The sequence below is a fragment of the Patella vulgata genome, chromosome 3 (genome assembly GCF_932274485.2).
Source record: "Patella vulgata chromosome 3, xgPatVulg1.2, whole genome shotgun sequence".
In the NCBI taxonomy this organism is placed as follows: Eukaryota; Metazoa; Mollusca; class Gastropoda; family Patellidae; genus Patella; species Patella vulgata.
The window spans coordinates 4,400,676-4,416,741 of record NC_065881.2 but is presented as its reverse complement, the minus strand read 5'-3'; the positions used below and the strand labels follow the sequence as shown (position 1 = coordinate 4,416,741).

General features: G+C 38.6%; 1 long non-coding RNA gene across 1 annotated transcript; it reads left to right on the top strand.

Annotated features, from left to right (window-relative positions):
- The first annotated feature begins 6,448 nt into the window (after nt 1-6,448).
- LOC126815527 (uncharacterized) lies at nt 6,449-14,072 on the top strand. The gene is made up of 8 exons (XR_007677964.2): nt 6,449-6,601; nt 7,748-7,798; nt 8,143-8,238; nt 9,112-9,201; nt 9,608-9,682; nt 10,608-10,676; nt 12,764-12,800; nt 13,985-14,072. It is a non-coding gene; the product is annotated as an uncharacterized LOC126815527 (long non-coding RNA).
- Nucleotides 14,073-16,066: the final 1,994 nt, after the last annotated feature.

Below are 16,066 nucleotides of genomic sequence, written 5' to 3'. Positions count from 1 at the left end.
GATGTTGGTAATGGAAGCTAGACAAGACAATAGAGTCGATACAATGTATTCGTGTAACACTGGTGAAGGCGAAGCAGTTCGGGATGTTCTAAAACAATACATAAAGGACAATCTTCTTGATCATTTGTGAATGATTTATTTTGTGAAACGTAGATCTATAAAAGGTTGCCATTAAACCTTTGTAAAACAATTTTATTTTTGTACGTGTTGAGGAGGGGTGGGGTGGGATACAATGCCGCAGTCAGATACTAAACTTGGCCACCGCCATGCTTTCTTTAAATGAACTCTGCGCACGCGTCGACCCGTTTTTGAGCTCGGAAATCTATTTATATGAACGGCGGGATGGCTCTTCTAACCGCTTTCTTTATAAATACTTTATGTAAATCAAACTGTATTTTAATAGAATGACGTAACTATCGGGGGGCCCGTTTATGCGAGCTGGCTCGTCAACGAGGGTTAGCCCCTTTCATATAAACAGGCCCTTAGTTACAAAGAAAAGCACTATATAGTTCCAAAAATTGATTCTAGTTTATTCCAGGCAACCATTATTATTGATATGGTTGATATATTATTCCAGAATAATTGAAGATCAATTAACTAACGAGATGTTATGTTTGGTTGTGTTTTTTTTTGTTTTTTTTTTTTGGGGGGGGGGGTCTTTTTGGAGGGTGGCGGGTGGCGGGTGGCGGGTACCTTTTATTGTTGCAGTAATAATGACATGAAATAAGACTCAACACTTAGCTGCAGTTAGCGAACTAGGGCCTTACACCATAGATTTTGTTAAGAAGAACATCAGCTCCTAGCCTATTATCAAAACTCGACTTTAACATGAGCTAACGTGATTTAAACAGGTGTCTATTTCGTTTAACACAGTGTCAGTTTTCGTGGGGCGGAACTTTACAGTCATCTATTTGTGTCATTCATTAACTTATATTTTTTTCTAGTAATTCACCACATATTATGAGAAAGGTTCACTATGCAATACGATAAACGAATTTTCGCAATGAAGACTATTGTAAAACCTGTTCTCCGCTGAGAAAACCTTTTCTCCACGGTGGAAACGTTTTTTTCACTGTGGAGAAAAAAGTTTCCATTGCGGATAAAAGGTTTCCCCCGCGGATAAAAGGTTTCCACCGTGGAGAAAGGATTGCCACAGGTGTTTCATCGCTACCGTAGAAATATGGTCATGTTTTAATTTATTGATACTGCATGCTTAAATACAATCTCTTCATCGCTTCATGGGCTAACTTAATGAATTGAAATAAACCACAGGTGTTTCATCGCTACCGTAGAAATATGATCATGTTTTAATTTATTGATACTGCATGCTTAAATACAATCTCTTTATCGCTTCATGGGCTAACTTAATGAATTGAAATAAACCAAAACGCACACTTACTGAAATGGAACCAATTAGACAGAAGATGTATATAATCTGTAAATCAGTTGTGTATACTCCACTGAGTTGTTTGAATGGTAATTTAAAACAAAACGGTTTGACATTATTAAATATTTAATACTAGTAACTGTGCAGAGTAAACGATTTCTCAGTTGTAAAGGTAAACAAATATTAAAAACTAGTAAAAGATAAAAAAAAAATAAACGGCTCAGAGATTTCTCTCTCACATTCAACTGTTACAAAACTGGTGGCGTAAAACCAGTTATATATATATATATTAATGATGTCATAATGACGTTATGGCGCGATGGCTCTAACTCATTAAGCGAGTGACACAGCAAGACCTAATTAGTTCATTTCAGGAGTAACATATGGTTCAAAGGTATTTCAATAATTCGCTTGCGCGTAGGGGTCTTTTGCTGTGGAAGGAAACCGGAGGACACGGGGTTAACCCACGAGGTTTGACATGTGGCTCTACGTACAAGCGGGCGATCAAAACCATACCATTTGACTCAATGACAGATCGCGTTAAACTACCCCCTCCCCCGTTCCTATTTTTAACGCATTTTTGTATATTCAGTCATTTTTTTAAAAAAAACAACAACATAATAATGATAATATTTTATTTCTATAGTTACGTGGGAAATACCAGATGGAAGATGTTTGTCCGAACAGCGGTACTTCAGTCTATTTTAATTCCACCTGTCAATAGTAATGCTACTCGCCTGAAATCAAACTGAAATAAGTATCTTACTAAAAAATGCCTTCGTTGTTCATTGCGTTCAAATGTTAGAGACATCTTACGGCGCATGTCAACTGAAAAACACAGAAGATGGGTACTTACACATGGTTCAGTGGGCTACGGGGATAATTTCCGCCTATATTCTTCATTGGTGTGCAAGTTTAAGAATAAGTTGGCCAGCGACCACCCCCCCCCCCCCCCCGCGTAACATTACACACGGAACCGTACAAATATAAGCGCGGGTTTACTGACGTTTTGTGTAGACGAGATATTCAATTCTATTTCATCACTGCCCTGTCATCAACTTATTCGTTAATAAAGGTAGAAAATAAAGATGGAGAGAGGTCACAGCCCTGGAATACACAGCTATAACGCTGACAATTCATCCATCCTTGATTTACACCACTATAGACTGACAATTCATCTGTCAAATATGTACCCCCGTTATATGTACATCAGATCGAATCCGCTAATGTCCTAAAACCTGGGCCCTGTTTCACGAAATCTTAACTAAAAATAAAATCCAAATTTTAGTAAATACTTCAAATTTGATTGGCTAAGCACTAAAATCAACCTAATATTATCCAATCAAATAACTAAAATTTGGATTTTATCTTAATTAAAATTTCGTGAAATAGGCCCCTGGTCTTCATAAACAAGCTCATCAGTTTGTACCAGAGACATTTTCTGTGAATTCCATCAAATATAATTCTGTAATCAACGTAACATACCAGGAAATGAAATGAAATGGGGTTTAATGTCCTACTGCTTATCCTTTCAGATACCATTCTGGAATCAACGTAACAAACCAGGAAATGGAATGAAATGAAATAGGGTTTAATGTACTACTGATTATCCTTTCAGTAGAACGTTTAGCTTCACGATTGCTACTGGTCTAAATAATATAATTCGAAATGACTCCATACAATAATTTGCTGAAAGACACTTTATTGAGCATAAGATTTAAACAATATTAATGTAGGTTTCATATATTGTAATAAATGTTCGGTCTGTTCTATCAGCGATATATTAATCATTTGATCGACCGTTTCTAATGTTGTGTATTAAGTTGAAAGAAGAATTAATCTTATGTATATAAATGTTTTTCACGTGTAGATTTAAGTTGAAGTGAGAATATAATTAATCACCAATATTATTATTAACGAGAATTACCATATTTGGCCTATTTATGGCACGTGTTAACAGTACTTATACGACCTTGTAACTGTTTGGTTATTTAACTTGAACAAGAATTGGTTGTTAATGTCTAACAACACAATACGTCCATATTATTATAGTTGCTAAAGTTTCCAACGATGAATATTCGGCACACATGGGTCACCGTCCACTCGTCACAAACTAGTTCATTTTAGGACTAACATATGGGGTCTTTAGCAGTGGGGGCGGGGCGGGGGGTGGTTGGGGATTAGAGGGCCCTCGAGAAAACCCTATCCCTTGTTGCGTACACGAGAGGACCTTGCGTACACGAGAGGAATTGTAACTCGTTGTCAAACGACTAGGCTAAACGACACCCCCTCAAACGAAGACCAGCGACTTTAAAGAGGCTTTAAAGAGGATGGGGATCACGTGGCTAAGTGGGTAAGACGCTGGCCCGCTAGCCTGGAGGTCGGGTGTTCGATCCCTGCATTGGCCGAGAAAGTTTATCCAGATTGTCCGGCGTGTCCCCCCCCCCCTGTCAGTGATGCAGGACGAAGGGCCTGACACGGACAGCTGTCTAGTCCTTCGGGTGAGACGAAAAACCGAGGTCCCGTGTATACATAGGAATGCATGTAAAAGATCCCTTGGCAGTAGGAATTCGATATCAGAGTAGGCGATAGTGCCGCTGCCTGGCAAAATTTCCCTCATTGCACACTGTATGGCGTATGCCCGTCTTCATTAGCCTAAGCATATGAGCAGAACAGTAGGATGTTAAACTCCATTTCATTTCATTTCATTTCATTTAAAGAGGATCTCCTGGATATAAACTGTGTAGACAAAACACATATTCAATCCAATTTATTTATCAAAAGTTTGATTAAAATCTCTGTTAAATATTTTAATTGCTAGAAAATTATTCCATGCAGCAAGAATCTACTTTAAGTCTACTTGTTCGTCGCGTTACCTAAATGGGAGAGAATACAATTGCAGCTTATATTTGTCGTTAGTTGCTGGCCATTTACCATCAGTATCGAAACCTAGATAAACTCGTGAATTATCGTGTCAACTTCTTAACCCGCCGTTCCAAGGGACGTAGGGGGGGGGGGATTGGATGACCGAATAGTTAGCGCATGCGCGTTGTACCATATGGTCTGTCATTGAGTCAACTAGCGTGGTTTCGATCCCACGACTGTACGTTACAAGGAGTAGAGTCGCCTGTCCTGCCTCGTGGGTTTTCTCCAGGTCCTCTCACGACTAAAGACCGCTACGCGCAAGCCAATTAATGAAATAATATTGAACCATATGTTAGTCCCAAAATTACCTAGTTTGTGTCGATTGGACGTTGAACCCCATTTCTCTCTCTCCAATATTTTTCTAACACGATTGAATGTCTTTAATTTCCATATATATGCTATTCTGTTATTGGAAATAACTGCCCAACAAATACGTTCGTGGGACTGTATCTTTAACCCATAAATACGTTCGTGGGATTGTATGTTTAACATAACACTAATGTGTCGCCCTCATTGCTACCATACTCACGGTGTCATAATCATGGGATCACCCCCACCCCACCGCGATCGCCATCGCCTCTATCACACTGTATGGCGTATGCCCATCTTCATTAGCCCAGCATAGGAGCAAAACAGTAGGACGTTAAACCCCATTTCATTTCATTTGTTTTATTGTTAGGACCACATTAGTAATGTTGTTAGTGATGGTTTTAGGTTTCACGTCGCACTAGCTATTGATTGTTATCAATAAAACCGTGATTAACATTATACTATTCAGGTCGTACTATACTGTTATTAGTCAAACTGTGTTTAGTATTTTACTATTCATGTCGTACTATACCGTTATTAGTCAAACTGTGTTTAACATTTTACTATTCAGGTCGTACTATACTGTTATTAGTCAAACTGTGTTTAGTATTTTACTATTCATGTCGTACTATACCGTTATTAGTCAAACCGTGTTTAACATTTTACTATTCAGGTCGTACTATACCGTTATTAATCAAACTGTGTTTAGTATACTTTCTATAGATAACATGCCATCATCATTATCAACTAACATACACTAGTCAACAACTGAAGAATAACGCATTTCTATCTTATTGTTGTTTATATTGTAATGGTATCGTGTTAGAGTTGGTTATAGTGTAATGGTATCTTGTTAGAGTTGGTTTTATTGTCATGGTATATTGTTAGAGTTTTTTATATTGTAATGGTATCTTGTTAGAGTTGATTATATTGTAATGGTATCCTGTTAGAGTTGGTTATATTGTGATGGTATCGTGTTAGAGTTGGTTATATTGTAATGGTACATTGTAAGAGTTGTTTATATTGTAGTGGTATCTTGTTAGAGTTGGTTATATTGTAATGGTATCATGTTAGAGTTGGTTATATTGTAATTGTATCTGGTTAGATTTGGTTATATTGTAATGGTATCGTGTGAGAGTTGGCTATATTGTAATGGTATCGTGTTAGAGTTGGTTATATTGTAATGGTACAATATATTGTAAAATATTTTGGGAGTTGATGCCTTCGAAATAAAATAATTGTGTTGGTGAATGTGCCCGTGACCATTTACTCGAGGTTATCCGAGTCTGATCTATTTCCCTTGTAAGCAGCTCTGACTGTTGTATATAAGACAGAAAATGGAATGTTGGGTCTAAAATGATTCTGCGCTTTGGGTTAAATGTCATTTAATATATGCCTAAATTATGATTTCTAAAACTTTTTGGAACCAGAGGGGGTTGGGTACAAAACAAAGCCTAAGGCTCTTCCAACTACGTTCCACTTGAATCTTGGCTCGATTTGTTTCTCCACAATTGTGCACCATGTGACCGGTTTCGACATTTTAGTATAAGGTGAAGATGGTTATGATCAAGGCCAGTTTCTGGTACATGTTGGAGTAAGGTGAAGATGGTTACGATAACATCAAGACCATTTTCTGGTACATGTTGCAGTAAGGTGAAAATGGTTACGATAACATCAAGACCAGTTTCTGGTACATGGAGCAGTCTCATACTTGACATATCTGGTATTTCAGTTTGAGCACAGGTACAGATGATTATGATTGACCAGTGAATAGAATGAAACATTATTCAGATGACACTAAATTTATCTGATTTTTAATTTCAGACCCCTGTAGAGGTGTCAGATGTTCGTTTGATGCCACGTGTAGAAAGGGTAAATGTTTATGTGGAAATGTGACTTGTTCTAGCGGTGCCATATGCATCAATGGTGCCTGTGAATGTCCAGGGTATTATTTTGGTACCACTCCAAACTGTTCAATTCGTAAGTAGGCTAAACCAATAATAATGCTAATAATAATTATATCGCACTAGTACACAGTACTGGATTAAGCTTGCATTGACCCCATAGATGTAAATGTCTATATGGACCGTGTATCAGCAGTTAAAAGGGGCATATTGTGCTTATTGTCCGTGACACTCACCCATATGGCTGTAAATGTCTATGTGGCCCTTGTATCAGCAGCTAAAACGGGACATATTGGGTTCATTGTCCGTCACACTCACACAAATACAATTTATATGTCAGTATGGTAGAAAAAAAGATTTGACACAAGCTCATACAACATAATAAATAACATATTTATTTGTGCTACAAACTGTTCTTTAGAACTAATTTGAGGCCCCCTTTAATATGGGTGGCCCATGGCTGGAACCCAGTCAGTCCCCACCCTGTAATGCGGTCATCCCAGTCAGCCCGCATCTTGTAATGCGGTCATTACAGTCAGTCTCCACCCTGTAATGCGGTCGTCTCAGTCAGTCTCCACCCTGTAATGCAGTCACCCAGTCAGTCTCCATCCAGTAATGCGGCTTTGCAACTCCGAACTGTTTAATACGTACGTACTGTAAAATACTAGGCGCTGTTTTTTGACACAAGTCCCTATAGACTAGAACATGGTGCGGTTTAATATAGCATTGATAATTGAGTGAGAGAATTAGTAATCAAGCGCCTCACTCATCTCGTTCGTCTTGTTTTCCTTCTCAGACAGTCTTCCCAGAAAGTTTAAGGCTCTGTCCCAATATGAATACGAACGACATGAAACTTGACTTATTTTTTAATTGTTCGTCTTCTGACTGTGACGTTTTTATAATTCATTATAGGGGAAGCATCTTTGATAAGAGCCTAAGGCTCTGTCAATTCGCGAACTAGCGACATGAAACTTTGTATGCTTTTGTCCACTTCGTTATAGGGTTACGACTACCTCTAAAACTGCCCAAAATGTTCCATTTCGGGTACGAAAGACATGCAACTCGGTATGCTTATTCTACCTGTTCGTCTCCTGAGTGCGATGTTCTTCTAGAAATACCAATTTGAATACGGACTACACGAACCTTGGCATGCTTGATTTGTTTTGGATATTCTTCATTCTAGTTTGTCATTTTCATATTTCTGTATATTTTATTTCTACAGCTAAAGAATGTAGCAACTGTCAGAAGAATGAAACATGTGCCTCTGTTAGATGTGAGTTAACTTCATAGCTTGGTAAAAACTTACACAATTCAGCACTTTTGTATTTTACCATCGTGGATGTATAGGGATATGCCGTATATCAACCCCGAAACTGGTCTTTATAGCGGAATATCACTGTACTTTTGTATGTTACCATCGTCGATGTATAGTGGCATCCCGTATATTAGCCCAGAGACCGGTCCTTACTACGGAATATCACTATGATTTTGTATTTTACCATCGTCGATGTATCGTGACATCCCCTTTATCAGCCCGGAAACTGGTCCTTAGAGCAGAATATCACTATGATTTTGTATTTTACCATCGTCGATGTAACTGTGTGTGTTTATTTTTAGTTGTACCGGAGGAAGGCGCTCGGAACCGATGTAACGACTACGTGACATGTGACGGACCAAGAGGATCCTGTCCATTTATAGGCTGCCTGGACAGAGGTTGGTACGCCAAGTGCTTGGCTTGATTCCAGAACTTGTCCATCACTTGGAGATAATAACCCCGATATATCAAACAGAACAACGTATTCTTGGATGTGTTAACCTTATACTGTATGGCATATGCCCGTCCTCATTAGAACATATGGTGCAGTAGAACGGTGGGACTGTACTAAACTTAGACGATCTGCCTACAATTATTTGGTATTTCCCCCTTGTCAGTGATGCAGGACGTAGGGCCTGACAAGGACAGCTGTCTAGTCGTTCGGGCGGTAAGAAAAAAAGAGGTGCCGTGTACACATTGGCGTGCACGTAAAAGATCCCTTGACAATTGGAATTCGATATAAGAGTAGACGGTAGTGCCGCTGTCAGCGCAAAATTTCCATATGGCCGTCTTCATTAGTCCAGTTTGGGGCCGAACAGTAGGACGTTAAACTCCATTTCATTTCATTTATTTCGTATTGAGAACAGACTCTAAGCTAGTTGACCGACACAAACCTTATCGATAATAAGTGTGTCGAGACGTGTTCTTCCAGAGTTATTTCCCTTTACCTGAACACATCGTGAATGTGATAATGGCCATAGTTTTTAACCGATCTTGCTCAGACTTATTTTGCGCTGTGTTCATAAGAGGACAAACCCTATCTATATGAAGCCTCCGCAACGGTTCGTTTCGGAGTTACCCCCTTTGCCGAAAGTGTTTTGAACGCGATAACGGCTACATGTTTTATTGACTTAATTCCATGTGAAGCATTGGAACAATTAGCGCATGAGCCCTATGTTCGAGTTCCCCGTCCATTCTATTGCCAAATGTAGGTGTATTTTGCATGACCGCCGCTTGTATAATATCAATATAGATATGTTTTTCACTTACAGGACTACGATGTATAGACAACTATTGTATGTGGCATGATCCTTCTATCTCTTTCTTTTTTGGTGTATGCAGCAGGGAAGAGTCGTGTTATGGTAAGAATTACTGCACGTGTAGGTCCTAGTCCCAAAGCTCTTCTCGTCTTATTCATGTTTTACTTGTTCTTGGCGGTGACGTTTTTCGTAAGAAGCATAAGGCCTCAGATTCATGGTTAATGGGAAGCAACTGCGTTTAAGGTTTGGGCTAGAAAGCGTAAGGTGGATATAGACCGGTAATTTCTTATATTTATAGAAATTCTCTCTTTCTCCACTTTCCCACTTTTGCATGGTAATTTTCTTTCGTATAGCATCGAAGAAGAGAGTTTGTATTTCCACTGTGTGCCAAGTTTTGGTGAATATCTATGATTTTTGGACGAAGGGATAGGATATAAACATACATGAAGTACGGTAATCTGACCTGAACAAGAAAAACATGGTTGAAATAATAATATTCTAATTTCAGTTGGGAGTACCTATTTGTGTAATGATGACTCTGACTGTAGTTATGTTGGTAATTGTACCAGAGGATGTTGTGAATGTAAATATAATATCATTTAAAAAATAATAATCGTTGATAATTTCTGAATTTCAAAAAACAGAAATCATTTGTCTCTTCCCGCTGGTCATTGGTATATAATAGATCACACCCGGAAGTCATTATTGACGTCAGCGCATGTGTATGTCTCATTAGCACTGCACGTCTTCGTGGAGTAGAAAAGTAGGTAGCGGGGTGGTCTAGTGGTCTAGAGTCTCTTGCGTCGACCTCTAGTTGGCCAGAGCCACGGCTAGGTGGTTAAGACGCTGACGCCTTAGACTGGGGGTCGCGTATTAGATCCCTGCATTGGCCGAGAAAGTTCATTGGGATTTTCTGACGTGGTTTCCCCTTGCCAGTGGTGCAGGACGGGGTGCCTGACAAGGATGTCTGTCTAGTCATTCGAATGATACATTGGCGTGCATGTAAACGATCGCTTGGCAGTTGGAATTCGATATAAGAGTAGGCCATAGTGCCGCTGCCCGGGTAAAATTTCCATCATAGCACACTGTATGGCATTTTTGCTAGCCAAGGGTTACGATTCGCTCCTTGGCTAGCGAAGATGGCTGTATGGCGAATGACAGCCTTCATTAGCAATGTCGCAGCAGAACAGTAAACCCCATTTCAGTTCTAGTTGTCCGGTGACCGCTGGCTTGTGGTCGTGGTTGCGATCCCTGGAGTGAGCGTATGTGGCTTGGTAATAGGGGGCGCTTTGTCAACCTCTTGGGTTTACTCCAGTTACTCCGGTTTCCTCCCACAGAATAGACCCATGCGCACGCGCTAAGATAATAAAATGAAAATAGGACTTAAACACCAAGAACAGAAAAGTTAATCCATTAAAATCTTTAAACGTGTAAGAAAATCTCGCTCTGTGCATGTGACGCCTACTTAATACTTGACTCATCATGAACCCCATTTTATTTTATTTCAGATGGCAACAATACAATATACGGTTGTAACAAATTGTATGCAAGAGAGGTGTGCGATGGCCTTTGTGAACGTAATGTAGTTTTTGTTTATTACAAATCTAACCCTAACCTTAGTGTAGCCACGCCCCCGTCGTCACCGCCAGAACCCCCCTCCCCATCCGCCAAGATCGAAAAAACCCGCGCCTCCCACGAAGGTCAGAACACCTAGTATCACGCCCTCCACTACAGTACCATCTGAGTCGGCTAAAGCGCCACCGGCCTTCAGCGTAGTCCCCTACACCCCTAGAAGAAAGACAAAAATTGCGTTTAAATCAAAAAAGACAGCGCCCATTAGTAGACCTCGACAACTAGACACTCGGGCTAAATCTACGAAACTCAAGACCTCAGTTCCTAGTAGATTTAATTTCAACCCACCTGCCAATACAGTATGCCCCCCACCTGCTTGATTTGAATCAAACCGAAGAGCTCCGAATAAACACAAACCCGCGACCGACAACTGGAAATAAAACAATATAAGCCTGACCCGAAAACTAACCCTGTGAAGAGCCTAAACCGGCGCGTTCCTTAACACCAACTTCGAAACCTAGGCCGGTGCTTTTGCCTTAAGCGACACTTTTTAGTGGACCCTTAGACCCAACCCTATTTCCTAACCCAACCCATGATATTATAGACTGGTTTATTTAAAGTCCAATATATTATACAAGATATTATAGACTGGTTCATTTAAAGTTCAATATATTATACAAGATATTATAGACTGGTTCATTTAAAGTTCAATATATTATACATGATATTATAGACTGGTTCATTTAACGATGTATTATATAGGAACTGATCTACCGATTACAGGTCTTTCTTTTGGCTTCAAATGTTATATACACTAGTATTTAAAATTAACATGACAAGCCTATAATCAACCCTCTAGACAGACGGATAATCGAGATTTAACTGGATTTAATAATCTGCGAGATTTAACAATAATCTAACTCAAAAATGGACAAACGAGGCTAAATCTCGGTTGTCAAATAATGCTGTTACGATAATGAACGATCTACGGTAATAATAAAATAGTTTAAATGATTTTTCAATATATTCATTTGTCATTATCTATCTTTGAAGAGCGTCCAGCTTTTTATCTAAATCTTATATAATGTATCTTTAACTTTATGTACATATGAAGGATTATATAAATGTATATAAAAATGCCTTTTTAAATAAAGGTGTGGGAGGGTGGGTCATCGTCTCTCAGGAGGTCAAGCTGATTGGCATTTCGTATCGTCTCCAAGGAGATCTAGCTGATTGACATTTCGTATCGTCTCCCAGGAGATCTAGCTGATTGACATTTCATATTGTCAAATAGGGATAGAAAAACCCGTTGTGAAAACGATTCCGCTTGCTTTATGTGGAAAGCAAAGTTCCCACTGTAAAAGCCACATAGCTGGACCTGTTGATTATTTGTAAATCAGATACTGTTCGTGCGACTATTCCCATTAAACACCTGTTCAGCAAGTTCCATGTACAGGTATGCGAAGGAATGGCTTGTATTTAGATCACATTCCTACTAAGCACCAGTGACTAGAATAATTATTAGGAGTGTTTTAGATAATTGGAAAAATCAGTTTCAGACGTATACATTAATCATTAATGGACTTAAGATACGCATCACTTTTATAATAATATAATAGTTTCTTGAATAAGCGTTAATGGTGTTACTGAATCGTTAAATAAATAAAGTAATGTAGGGGAAAGCATACGACCCTGTTTTACGCCAGTATATATTGACAGTGAATACGTCTTTAAGATTTTTATAACTGGAATTACATATATATATTATTTTCATGGAATTACCCTGTCCTTAGTACAAGAGATTGATATGGGGTTTAACGACTGTTGACGTAGGTAGATAATACCTGGACAAAAAAAATGGGGTAAATCTGGTTCCTTTACCTTTTATGTTGGCTGGTGTATTTAAAATTAGGAGTACACCAGAGAAACGATGTTTACCAGGCGACAAATACCAAAGTCAGAATAGTAGGACGTTAATCCTCATTTCAACTCTACCCCCCTCTCTCTCTCTCTCTCTCTCTCAGTACGTTCTCTGTTATAGTTTTTTTTAATACGATATCTTTAGGTTTTGTACTTTTTTTTGGTTTTTCAGCATACTTTTATAATCAACCCCAGTGTATCCTTACAAGGTATGTAAAATCAATTCGGTTTAACCAGATCAAGCGTATTGAGAGAGAGAGAGAGAGAGAGAGAGAGAGAGAGTATTGTAATTTGCCAGTAGACAGGTGTTTCATCCATCAAATCAACCAATGTCGCAGATAACTGAAGACATATTCCTTTAACGTCCTACTTCCTTTTAAAATAAGAATTAGTTATAAACTACATCGTCTTCATTAGGTCAATCTGAACAGAACAGTATTTTTAGCAACGGGTACTATTTAAGATTAATCAGTTACAAGACATGTTTATACGTAGACTATAAATTCTATTTATAACTCTATGTATTTATTAAACAACAGACAAAATTATCTTAAAAACAACTATGCATGTTTTGAATCTTTCGTCTTAATCCAGGTTAATATGAACTCAGATTGGTTATGTAACATATCAACTTTAGATAATCTCCCTACCTGGATTCAGTAGGATTTAAAACAGGTTCATTAATTAGATTTAGCTAAACAAAATATGGCGGTGGGTTTGTTACATATTACATGACGTCGTCTGACAATAAAACGACTTGTAACAACTGACTATTACATTTGCTGTGATGTGATCCTAGGCGGAAGCGGACTTGAAGCCCGACAAGAAGAAGAAGAACTGTGGATATACGTAGACTGCAAAATGGCGGAAAGTTTAACTTCCAACTTAGTAGACCAATTTTTGCAGATTTTGTCAAGTGAGAACAGCGGAAAGAGTAGACGAGATTGATGGATTTTTTTTTTTTTGTAAATACGGAATGGAACTGAACTGAACCATTTTAGGAATTATATTACTTTTACAAATTCCTGTATCTCTCAAATCATACAGACTGTACCATTGATCCCACCCTTAACATAAGCCAGCAACGTCAAGCCGGGCGATTATCTAGATTTTAGCATGAATAAAGCTGTGAAAAAAGTACATATGGCCCGAACATACAAATGTCGATCAAAGGCTTTAAAGATGAAATAAAATGTCCATCTCAATACCAACTGGTATAATGAAGACGGGAAATATACTCTTACATCGGGTGGTGTTATTCCCTTCCCAATGACTAGACATTGTTCTGCACCACTTGGCCTTACAGATAAAATATGAACAGCTTTTTTTTTATTAATAATGAGTCATGAGTTATATATAAATTAAAAAACTAATTAATCTTGTTTTATTTCAGTCGTTTGCGCATCTTCTTTGTGGAACCAGGACTCCATCTTACTGGTAGTGAAAATTAAATAAATGCATTTGTTAATGGCCTCATATAATATGTTTTATGTTCTTCTTAAGCCGCGATATGGTGAGACAAGGGGGGGGGGGGGGGAGAGGGGGAAGTTTACTGTCTGTCTGCACCGACAGGATATACACCAGCCTGCTATCATGCAGTGTGTTATGAGTGAAATTTTAGCCGTGAACGATACAAATGTGAAGGGTTATTTTACGTGCCCTCCCATGTCTATGCGTCCGCTTTTTCGTCCAGATAAAAAAAGTAGACGTTGTTCCTTGCTAAGCTCTCCGGTTTGCATGCACCACTGAGAAAATCAAGAGAATGTTCTCGGCCAAAAGCTGGATCATCCCCTTATTCAAGAGCCAGTTCCTCACTCACTGAGCCAACGTGTCTCACAGATCGAATTCAACCAAATACACAAATGCTATGTCAACATCCATCTCAAATCTGCTACTAATGAGCTGTCTAACTAATTTGAATTATTAAGACAATGCTTTAAAGAGGAATACAAGAAATGAAATGAAATGGGGTTTAACGTCCTACTTTTCTGAACCGACTGGGCTAATGAATACGAGCATACACTATGCAGTGTACTATGGGGGACATTTTGGCCAGACAGCGGCACTACAGCCTACTCTTATTATTGTATTCCAACTGTCAATGTTTTTTATGAGTGAACTCTCTCGGTTAACACAGGGATCGAAAACGGGCTCTCGAGATTAGCGCGCCAACGTCTGACTCACTGAGCCACCGTGTTTTAAAGGGTATAGATATCCATGCGCATGAACAAACATAATAATATAGACAAATAAAAATAGATTTGCATTAATGGGTAAACAATGTAGGACACGAGGACTTCGTTGTTTTCATTATTTTATATCAACGTGTTACTATCGTGTTAGTGGTGGTGCCCAAATGTAGAAGCTAGGAAACTGATATTTTAATCCTGGAGCTAGCAAAGATTTTATTAACAGATCGAGTACAAAATGTTTGATGAGTGGAAATAGTGAGAGAGAGAGAGAGAGAGAGAGAAATGGAGTTTAACGTCCACTCGACACAAACTAGGTCATTTCGGGAATAACATATGGTTTAATTTTATTTCAATAATTCGCTTGCGCGTAGGGGTCTTTAGCAGTGGGAGGAAACCGGAGGACCCGGAGAAAACCCACGAGGTTGGACAGGAGACCCTACTCCTTGCCACGTACAACCGGGGATTCGAAACCACGCCAATTGACTCAATGACAGACTTTATGATACAGCGTGCATACGCTAACCATTCAGCCATCCAACCCCCCAGTGGAAATAGTAGTTATATGATCGGGCCCCCCAAAAACACAACTCTTTGAGTTATTTTTCTAACGACACTACCAGGGAGCGCTGTTCACATTACCAAAAAATTTGACTTTGTTGTACATCTCGATTATATCAACGATATCTATGTCAACATGTTCCTTAGGAACCCCTATTACTTCTAAGTGGTACATTTTTGAGATTAACCCACTTCTGACCAGGTCAAAGATCACAATTGATCGACCATGCCCAATCTACCTTAAATGCAAATCGCAGTAAAACAGGGTTATGATTAATATCAGTATATAGTTTTATTCCTTTAATATTGCCATACGGTAAAAGTTGGTTAAATTCCAAAAGGAATATCGATCTAAACACAATATATGATATGATGCATGATGAATTGACAATCGGCATTACCTGCTAACAATATAAAGAGGAATAATAATCAGTAAGCCACCGCCACCTATATTCTACTCTAAAATCTTTTGATGGGCCTCTTTATAACCGGATTAAATCCATCTAGCATTAATATTATGATTTTTATCCCTAATTTCAATGTTACATCATATATCTGAGTACTTGTTAGCATGAAATACGCTGTGTAAAATTAAAGATCGATGGTTTTAATACATCCTTATCATTTATAGTAAAATTTTCATTCAGAAGTATCGGAGTTAATACAGAGTAATTATGTTCTGTTCGCTTCCACATCGTTATTCTACTGTAGTCAAATGAACAAAT